Source organism: Rhinopithecus bieti, unplaced genomic scaffold (genome assembly GCF_001698545.2).
Source record: "Rhinopithecus bieti isolate Rb0 unplaced genomic scaffold, ASM169854v2 scaffold_9670, whole genome shotgun sequence".
Lineage (NCBI taxonomy): Eukaryota > Metazoa > Chordata > Mammalia > Primates > Cercopithecidae > Rhinopithecus > Rhinopithecus bieti.
Genome location: NW_016806180.1, coordinates 845,517 through 856,887, shown reverse-complemented (window position 1 = coordinate 856,887; position 11,371 = coordinate 845,517).

The window sequence follows — 11,371 nt, the reverse complement described above, 5'->3', positions numbered from 1 at the left end:
AGGCAAGATCAGTAATACAGTGCAGTACTCTGTAACACAGTGAAGTACGCAGTAATTACGACAGACTCAGTAAGGCAGTGCGTACCTCAGTAACGCAGTGCAATACTCAGTAACGCAGGCAGTACTCAGGAACAGGCAGTTACTCGATGCAATATAGTACTGTACTCAGTAAGACAGTACAGGACTCAGGTCAGAGGCAGTGCAAAACTCAGTAACACAGCTGCAGTGCTCAGTAAGGCAGTGGAGCGCAGTAACACAGGTAGTACTCAGTAGGACAGCACAGAACTCAGTGACACAGGGCAGTTAGTACTCAGTACTATGAGTACTGAGTACTTATATAGGCAATGTAGTCCTTAGTATATCAGTGCAGTACTCAATAATGCAAGGGCATTTCAGGCTCCTGCTGGGCTGCTTCTTTGGCCCAGCTGGGACTCCTATTGAGACAGCTGCAAAACAGGCTGATTTCAATTAGGCAGCACTTCCCAAAGTGCACTGAGGAAGGTGGCCCCAAGAGATGCTCTAAACAAAGGAGTCCCCTCTCCGGTCAAGTACCTTTGATAAATACACCATACCATAATATCTGCTTGGAGAACCACAACGCGCATTAGCATATTAGTCTGAGAAAACTTATAGTAAGTAAACTCACTTGATTTTATCTAACCTCAAACTTTCCAAGCTTAATGGATCGTGAATTTTTTTCATGTAACTCCTATTCATATGCCACAGATCTAGTATCGTACAGCACTGCATTCTCTGAGGAAGTGCAAGTCCAAACTCTGATTTACATCACTGTAGAAACCACACTCACAGTTTTGCAGAGTGTTGAGCTTAATAACTACCTGCCACAGATCGGTAAATTTAATCCAGTGGTGGTTCTGTCTGTGCTTCTGTTCTCATATATGTGATTAGGGACAGTGATGTTCCTGCCTTCACTAGGATCCATGGATATGAGACCATTTTTGTTATTTCCTGAAGTCACACTGGCATTTCCAGAAGGCATCTGGTGCTCTGCTCAGCCTTCCATGCTGTGCCACACTTCTGTCCTCAGTCAAGAAGATGGCCCTGCTGAAGCCAGCGGTTGGCTGGGGTCCAGGAAACAAACCAAAAGCACAATATGTGAATATGCTGATTGTGTTCCCTATGGCTTCATCTTGAGTAAAATACACTCTACATATTTTAATAATAAGTATAATTAGCTTGTTCCTGGACTTCACTTTTCAATGATGAACCAAATTCCTCAATTATTTATAATTGTGTCTGCAGAAAATTATGAACTGGTCGCATGGCACTTGGAGTCCTTGAATTAATTCCAGTGAAGCAAAACTTGGGAAGAGTCAGGATTGGCCACATTGCCAATAGCAAATTCCTACTTCGACATATGTCTTTTTAAAAAGCCTCCCAGACACAAGACATCTTAACCGTCACTAGCCCAAGTGTTTTGTATTACACAGACACCATCATGAAATAATTCTGTGAGGTCATGATGTATTTGAAAATTCTGCAAGTTAATAACTGCCTTGAATTATTTGAACCCCAAATAAGGGTTCCTTGGTACCTCTAGTAGATAGTGTGTTCATTTCCCTGCTGCAAATTTTGAAGTATTTGGGCAGGTGAGTAATGTTTAAACCATGTACTGTAACTCATCTGTTGTCTTGACTTGGTCTTAGAGTGTTATTCAGAAAGCCTGCTAAGGGCCAGAGTGCTTCCTCTGGCTACACCACCTCCTCAGGACAACCCCAGTGTCTTAAGCTACTTTGACCCTGGGAGACACAGGATTTGTATCCTCAATCATACTATAGAGCAGTTTTTGTCAGGGGAACATAAAAATATCCAAGAGAAGTTAAGGCTTAGATTTAAAAGCATCGAAACAACAACAATAAAAATTTATATTGGAGATAGCCAAGATCATAAGCAAAAGCACATATTGAAAATGATGAGTTAGAATCTGATGTGACTGGGATGTGGTGTGGGAGAATGTGTGGTATTATACTGTTTGCCTTGCTGGAATGCTGGCTTTCAAATGGTCACCCATTTTTTTCACTGGCCTGAGTTAGGACATGCTGTCTATCACAACAGTCCCAGTTCCATCCAACTTACTTTTTCTTTCTTTCTTTCTTTCTTTCTTTCTTTCTTTCTTTCTTGCTCGCTTGCTTGCTTGCTTTCTTGCTTGCTTTCTTGCTTTCTTGCTTTTTTTGAGATGGAGTCTCACTCTGTCACCCAGGTTGGAGTGCAGTGGCCCCGCAATCTCAGCTCACTGCAACCTCCACCTCCTGGGTTCAAGCTATTCTACTGCCTCAGCCTCCCAAGTAGCTGGGATTACAGGCGCTCGTCACCAGGCCCAGCTGATTTTTGTATTTTGAGTAGAGACAGGGTTTCACCATGTTGGCCAGGAGAATCTCAAACTCCTGACCTCAGGCGATCCACCCACCTTGGCCTCCTAAAGTGCTGAGATTATAGGCATGAGCCACTGCACCCGGCCAACTTTCTGAAATTTCAAAACTGAATTGATCCTTCTCCAAATTAGTGTGTAATATTGGGAACTTATCTTTCCCCGCAGTAAGGCTGGTTTCCCCCACCCCAGAAACATGTAAGGGTTGGTACCATGCTAAGCCCTTACCATGCTAAGCCCTTTATAGTCATATCCTATAATCCCTATATCAACCTTATAAGGATGGTGTTTGTAGATGATGCAACTGAGCCTTAAAAGGACTAATTCCCTTTTTCTAAGGCACAGAGCTGGTAAAATGGGGAGTAATAGTGACCCTAACAGTCACAGACAGGCAGCATGCTCTTAACCAGCACTCTTCCTAAAGTTCCTTTAATGTCCTTTTGAGATTTTGAACCATGGAACTTACTCGTTCACCTGGTTAAGAACACATGGGCACTGTGGAAATCTTGGCTGGGGAGTCAAAGAAACTGAGCCTGGGGCAAATGAGGCTTCCCACACTGCCAGGGGAGCCTCACTGTGAAGTCTAGGCTCAGACAGGCTTCAACAAACATATTCACCCCACCATCATCCTAACCTAACCATTCCCCAGTCATCTCAGGAACAACCACTCACAGCCTGACACTGGGCAGATTTTCTTGAAGATCCTCAACCAATTGGTGTTTTTCAGAAGTGTTCCAGTATTGTGAATTCCGTGTTGTGGAGAAAAGCAACCATGCATTTACTGGTCAAGGCCTTCTTGTATACGTAATTCAATACTTTTATTTTTAATATCCTCACCTTATCTGATCTTTGAATTTTGTCATATAATTTATTGCTTCATTAAGGTTACTTTTTGTTATAGAAAATAAAAGCTGATATCCAAGCCATGGTGCACCTTGATGAGTTTTTGTCCTTTGAAGTATGAATGATAGAAAAATGTATCAGGTTTATTCATCTCATCTTTCTGTTACAGGATGATTAATTGTACAATTACTTACATTATACAAAACATTTATAATAAAGCCATGCTTTAGAATTGCATATGTGTTTACTTCCAGATATCAGTAAATCAGAAAATCATGAAATATTCTATTGCCAGACTCCTAGATTAAGGAAATTGAAAATAACATTACCACTAAGAGTTGGGAACATGACAAAGACACCCTTAATACCACTGAAAATATTTTACTGGAGATATTGGCTAATTTAGTTAGGCAAGAAAAATATAGAAGGGTTACAATTTGGAAAAGAAAAAATAGAGCTTTAATATTCACAGATGATGTTATTGTAAGCTTGAAAACCTAAGAGAATCAGTAGAAAAACTTTCACACAATTAACACAATCAAAATCAACACAACCAAAATCAACAGCCTTCATATGTGCAGACTATTGAAGATCGAGTATAAGAAAAGACCCCATTTTCAGTAGCAACATAAAGCAAGAGAAAATGGCTAAGAATACATTTATATAAGAAATGCGTAAGCCTTAGATGAAGGAAATTTTAAGATGAAGGACATGAGACAAGAATTGAATACATGGAAAGACACGTTAAGCTTTTGGATAGGAAGGCGTCATAAATTTAAAAATTTCCATCAGTCAATTTATAAATATTTCCTGATCCCAAATGGGACAATAGATGTCTATTAGCCCCCATATGCATTCTCCCATTCATCCTTTTAGCCATTCTGTGTCTAGAAACTTAAACTGCAGTGGTACATGTGTGCAGAATTGCAGGTGTGCATTTGTAGCATTGTTTGTAAGGACAAAAATGAGAAACAACTGACATTTTCATTTGCATAAATTGGAGGCTGGTTAAATAAATTACTGTACATTCACAGTATGGAATGCTTTACAGTTGCTAAAAAAAATTTATGTACATATGTGCTTGTCACTGCAGAGCTATCACTGGAAAGGTATCCAGGCGACTTAGTGGAAAAAAAATAGGAAGAAGGTTTACTTTTCTGCTCTATACTCTTCTCTTAAACATTTGGTACTGTGTGCATATATTTACCTATTCAAAATAAAATCATTTCTTTAAGAAAAAAAAACATAATTAATGAGCCTGAGAGTAGGCCCTCAAGTAGGGCTGGGCACACAGGCTGTTGATGGTTGCCCAGGTCTCCTTGCTGCTCATGCAGGATTCATCTGCTCTTTATTTACCTACTGTGTGCCCAGCACTGTGCTAGGGTATGCACCTGATATTGGTGATAAAAAGGCAAGTATGACCTATGACATAATGCGATCAGACGATTTTAAGATGAGAAGGAAATTGATATGGTTAGGCTTTGTGTCCCCACCCAAATCTTACCTTGAATTATAATCCTCATAATCTCCATAATCTCCATGTGTCAAGTGAAAGACCAGGTGGAGGTAATTGAATCATGGGGGCAGTTTCCCCAATGCTGTTCTCATGATAGTGAGTTCTGATAAGATTTGATGGTTTTATAAGGGGCTCTTCCCCCTTCACACAGCACTTCTCCTTCTTGCCGCCTTGTGAAGAAGGTGCTTTGCTTCTCCTTTGCCTTCCACCATTGTAAGTTTCCTGAGGCCTCCCCAGCCATGCTGAATTTTGAGTCAATTAAACCTCTTTCCTTTATAAATTACCCAGTCTCGGGAAGTTCTTTATGGCAGTATGAAAATGGACTAATACAGAAATGAATGACTATCATTGAAACTTTTATCACTTTAAAGACAAGGGATCGATTTTGTTCTCACCATTTTCTTGAACAATGACATCTGGGGATTTAGTACTAAAAATTCAGCACCCTCTGAAACCCATGTTCTCTCCCTTCTGGGTTAGGAAATAACATCAAGTCTCCTTACTTTGAGCCCTGGATCAAAGAGACCTGAGAGGTGATTGATTGTGTAGGCAGAATGGAGACTTGGGAAACGGAGTCACATTCTGCCCTTCATTGTCCCCCAGGAACTATTTATGCGCTCATTGTTTTATCCAATTTTAGGTGTGCTTTTAAATGTACATATTACATACACTCTTCCACTGTGGAAGACGCAATCACAGACACCAGCATGAAGAACAGCCCAGTTGACTTCCCTCATCTTCACAATAGGACAAAACAGCTTCTTGAATCCATTGGAAACAGAACCTTTACTACAGCGATGAGACCTTTTCCCATTGTCTATTTATTCATTCACTCAAGAAGCGTTGGACTCCTACTCTAAAAATTGCCCTTCCTATAGAGGAATGAATTCAAGCTACAGAGGTTAAAAGGCTTAGTGAAAATTATCCAGCAAGCAGTGAGAATTTTGAATGTCAACTCCAGGGACTCTTGGTTTTAAATCCATGCAATAAATCATTAAACAACACACAAACACACACACACACAGCAGCTTAATTAATGTTGAGCAACAGTTTTTTTTATTATTATTTCTTATTTGATTTTTATTTGCCATAAGAAAATGTAAAATAATCATTCTTAAAGATTCATGCATAGCCCACTGCTCTAATTTTTTCAGCCCTTGTTTATACAAAACTATATTTTCAACAAACTATAGCCAGCACATTTTTATTCTTCTTTTGTGTTTAATACTATGGTATTTTCTATTTTGCTATATAATCATTATAATCATTGTTTTATGGCCACATAATATTCTATCAAATTGATCTACCAAACTTAGCTATTCCCACATAATTGGACATTAAATCCTTCTGATATTTTGTTGTTACAGGTAATGCTGCTATAACTTCATGTGTGTAGCTTTGCCTTTCCTTTAAATTATGTCCTGTGAAGAGATTCCCAGGAGTGAAACTACTAAAAGATAAGAAAGAGTGGTATAGTTGAGATGAAATTAGCATTAGGAACAGAATTGAACACAATGACTAGCCCAGCAAGGGCCCATTCCTCTGCAGGGAGAATTCTCAACCAGATATTGACTGGTTTAATTGATTTTGTGGTGTTCCTGCTCATCATGAATATATCCACAATAACCACATCAGGTGAGTCACTGTCGGATAATTCTTAACATTTACAATGAGCAATGTCGATCCTGCAGCTGTATCTTATTGATCTCCTTCGATACTACTCTTGTTGGTCTGTGCTCCTCCTATTTTGTCTACAGATAAAAAGTGTAGAGTCATGGAAGAATCCAGGATTTAAAGATTAGAGGTGTGGACTGAAGTTGTCTTCTACTTAGCACTTGTATGATTTTAAGCTGATTATTTACCTTGTTGATCCTGCAAAATGAAGCCTGCCTTTCACGGTTGTGGAAAAACTCAGAAGAGTCAATACATGTGAAAATATTTTTTTTAAAAAAGCAACATATACATACATGCTTCAAAATTTTTTTTGAAATTTCTGCTATATGGAGTGAACAGAACCAATCTAAAGCAGGACGTAACCCAGTCAAGTGAGAACACTGTACTCAACCTAGAAAAAGTGACTCTCAAGAGGTACCTGGTAATTCAGGTAGATTTCTTAATATAAAAAGGAGTATTTTCAATTTCTGGTTCTGTAGATCTGCCTTCCTCAATCTTCAGGATGGTCTCAGACACTTGGGAGAACGTGAATGCCTGAGATGCAAAGTGCTTCTATTTAACTTCTGTTTAATCTGCTCAGCTCAGCAAAGCTGAGGGTAAATATTCAAAAACATCCAAGGGTTTGTCTAGAACAACCTCCCCAATTTGGAGAATTGCACACCAGCCAGAGCTTGCTTGGGATGGCCTTAGCCACAGTCCTCCTTCCGCTGCCTGGCCCCTGCCTGTTTCACATCCTCCGCCCCTAAGCAGTGTGGCAAAGCAGATTCCAGTCCCTCGTGAATTCCCCAAAGGTGCATTTCAGTTCTTGAAATTGCCATTCTCTTTTGCCTCTACCTAACTTTAATGACTTTTTCCTAATTTTTACCAATAGTTTCCACTTGGGGCTTTTATTATTTAGATGTCTTCTTCTTACCTCATGTATTTGTATTTCCTTTGTAGAAGAGAAGAGGAGAGTGGCAGTTCCTGATTACTTGAGAACTTCAGGGTGAGTTCATAGTGCTTCTAAAACACCCTCTTCATTTACTAACCCTTAAGAGCAAGGCTGAGACGCAGGCATTGATTTCTGCATTCTGTGAGGGGCTTCTGCTCCTAGCAGGGCAACAACATCTGTAACAACTACAAAGCCAGGAGCACCAGGAATGCACACTTAGGTCTGCATTTGTCCGAGCCTTCAGTAAATAAAAACCCCATGCCACGGTCTTTCTTTGCCTGGATGGAAGCAGCAGATGCTTTGTGCTGGCCCAGAGAGTTCTTTTTTTCACAAATGGAATGAATAAGAACACTTGACAGATGAACACAAGGAGAACTGGAGGGAAGTTGATAATACTCGCTTTGGGCAAAAATGCTTGTTGAGGTAGGAGGAAGATGTTTTAAAAAATGAAAATGGCAATAAATTAATGCACTCTTACAAAATATGGGAGGAGAGAATGAGAAAATAACAATGAGGCCAGAGGGAGGCAAATGACATGTTGCAACCCCTGAGAAAAAAAGAAAAAAATAACAAGTTCTTTATGTAACGGCGTGTACCACACAATGCACAGAAAATCATCTCTGATTTATTAGTTTTCCATGAGGGAAGTTGGGAAATGCAGAAGGCATGCGTTAAAGGGTTGTCTTGCTAGGCAGGGTTTTGACTTTTAAGGACAAGCATAGAAAGGCATCTCTTCCTGAATTGAGGAGCTGGCAATTACCAGGGAGATGCTTGCCTTGAGATTTCACCAGAGTAAAGGCATCTGAATATTTTGTGCCTAGGAAGATCTGAGTCCTTCCTGATAATGAGGAAACTGTGAGGGAGATTCTCAGCTAGTCTGCAAAGTCATGGTGAACTTGTTCCTTTTGTGTTCCAGTGCACTCCTTATGTTTCTGTCCACTAGCAGGCAGGAGGCTCTGGGGCAAGGCAGTGTTGGGGTCTCAGGCCTGGTCCTTGTTCTCAGAGTCGGCCCTATGCCTGTACAAAGTTCCAAAGGCAGGCAGGGCACCCCTTCCTTCCATAAGGTTTCAACCTTAGTAAAATCTCAGACCAAATTTTAGGTTTGGGAGGGAAAAAAAGTCTGCCCTAAGAATTGATAGCCTTCTCTCAGACAGGCTTGGGGTCAAATTTACTGACTCTGTGGGCCAGAAACCCCCAAGCTAAGAGACACATGTGAAAAATGGCCCTGGCAGGGGAAGGATTGATCTCAAGCAAGTATCACTGGGGAGATTAATTCAAGTAGCCACAAGGGGAATTAAAACTGATTCATTGGGGAGGGTGGGGACCAACATTAAATCATTTAGGTGCTCTCCCCAGCCCCACCCTCTCCCTACTCCCCCTTTCCCTCTCTTGTTAAATCTCTTCCTTGTAGAACCATTATTCATTTATGATGGTTGTGGGAAATCTTCTTAGCCACTAAGAAGATTGCTATAATCGCTCTCAACCTGCCTACACCCTATTTTTCACTTTGTTATGCTATCAAGAAAATATGACTCACTCTTCCTTGATATTTTTCTCAATCATAATGAGATCCCTCTCTCCTGTAGAGGAAGGAAAGGATTTTCTTGAATTACTGAAAGACTTTCCAAATTAGGAAAAACATTAACAAAGGCAGTCGGAATGAAAGCTTTCGTCCCCAGACATTGCCTGGGGCAGGCATGTGATGCCCCCACGTCAGCCACACAAAGTTACTGGGTAAAAATGTATGGTTTGGTTTTGAAACATGACAGAAAGCTGGACAGATCTGTCATGATGGGCATTTTCCACATGCCCATGACAAGAGGGTTATATGCATGGACAGAAGGGCTGAAAGATTCATTATTATCTATATCACTACCAGAAAACTATGAAACTTGACTATGGAGACATCTGTGATATTTCACAAGGACCCAGTACTCTCAGGCATGACTGCACCATTGGGCTCCTGTATCACATACTCACTCCATAGCCTCCATGGGATGGTTTCTGTTCCCACCACTTCATTAACATTCTTTTCACACATGATCTGCCAAATCCAACAGCATTTTATCTGCCCTCATTCCATTCTACATTTTAGTAGAAATGTGCAGTGTGGAAACTAACCTCTTGCTTGTTGAACCTCCTTTTTCTCTTGGGTTCCATGACACTCCATTCCCAATAGTCTTATCCTACATCCATCTTTCTGCATGATTATTCTTTCTTGTGCTTGAAAGATAGATACTCCAAGTCTCTGTCCTAGATCTCTTCTCTCACTGGGCAATTTAATCTGTTCTAACAAGTTTTACAACATGTCCATAGTGATTATTCCCAAAGATACAATATTCATTGGCAATATTCACTGGACACTCACCACATGTTAGGTACTGGATTGAATGCAAAATTCAAAGTTGGGTATGGTTCAGTACCCTCTAATCATTCTACAGTTATGCCCTCTTTTCTGAGCTTTGATTCTGCTGGACATTTCCATCACCACTGTTACTGAACTGAACTCGAGTTTGCCCACCTGGGACAGCAAAGTCAAACACTGACACTGGGATTTGCAGGGAGACAACATTAGGCATTTATTGTGGAGCATCAGGTAAGGACTATCAGACAGCTCATGCTTGAGACCCCAACTCTCAGATGGCTTATGAATAAGCGTTTTTTTGTTTTGTTTTGTTTTGTTTTTTTGAGACACAGTTTTGCTCTTGTTGCCCAGGCTGGAGTGCAGTGGCGCGATCTCAGCTCACTGCAACCTCCACCTTCCCAGGTTCAAGTGATTCTCCTGCCTCAGCCTCCCAAGTAGCTGGGATTACAGGTGCCCACCACCACGCCTGACTAATTTTTGTATTTTTAGTAGAGATGGGGTTTCACCATATTGGCCAGGATGGTCTCGAACTCCTGACCTCATGATCTGCCCGCCTCGGCCTTCCAAAGTGCTGGGATTACAGACATGAGCCATCACGCCCAGTCATGAATAAGGATTTTTAAGGACAGGAAAGCAGAGATTGTGGGCAAAGTTGTAAGTCAATATATGGAGGGTATACATTGGTTTGACCTAAAAAGCAAGGATACCTCAGAGTGGGGTCCACAGGCTATAGGTGGATTTAACAACTTTATGAATTGCAATCGGTTAAGGAAGAAAACTTGTTTAAAATTTGGGTCAGTAGGAAGATGCATTAGGTCTGGCTCCTGGGTGTGACCTCCTCCGGACCCCTCAGGAAGAAGCCAGTTTCCCTCATCTGAAGTCTCTGTGCCAGCAGGCCGCATCTTTCATAAGGTGGGAGTCCGGGTTTCTGAAAAACAACTCAGGGACATATGTTAAGATGCTGTCTTTAGTTTTTATAGGGAACCAAATAGTTTGTGATTAACTTTCTGGCAATTGTTTAAAGTTACTACTACCTTCTTGTTTCTCAGGTTGCTCACTTACTTCTCAAGGATAAGGTGCCTAGAATTTCCCATGAAGGAACTCAAGATTTTCCTTTATTTCCAAGGTTGGTGGGGCATGCCCAGCAGCCCCTAAGAAGGGTCCCTGCTCCATCTCGCTGCCTCATAGACATCTCAAACACATTGTGTCTAAAACCAACCTGATTTTTGTTTTTTCTTCTCACAATCTGCCTACCATTCATCTGTTCCTTACCTCGGTTCTTGGCATTTCCGTTTGCCAGGAGACACTAACTGGAACCCTCTCAATTACCTTTTGTTTCTTCTTCCTCTTCTCATATTCGATCAGTCAAATCCTAGTGCTTTTAGCAGTTGAAGTTTTTCTCTCATTCTGCCTACTCCGTAGTTCAGATTCTTTCTGATCGTCTAAATTCATGGTCAAACTTATCTTTCTAAACCAATGGTCAGATCAGGCTCAAAAACCTCCAGTGATTTTTCTGTTGCCTAAAGAATAATTGTTTTATTACAGAACAATTATCTGTCATCAAACTATACTTTCAGATTCATCTTGAATACCTCCTTTCTGTGTTTTTTTTTTTTTTTTTTTTTTTTTTTTTTTTTTTTTTTTTTTTTTTTT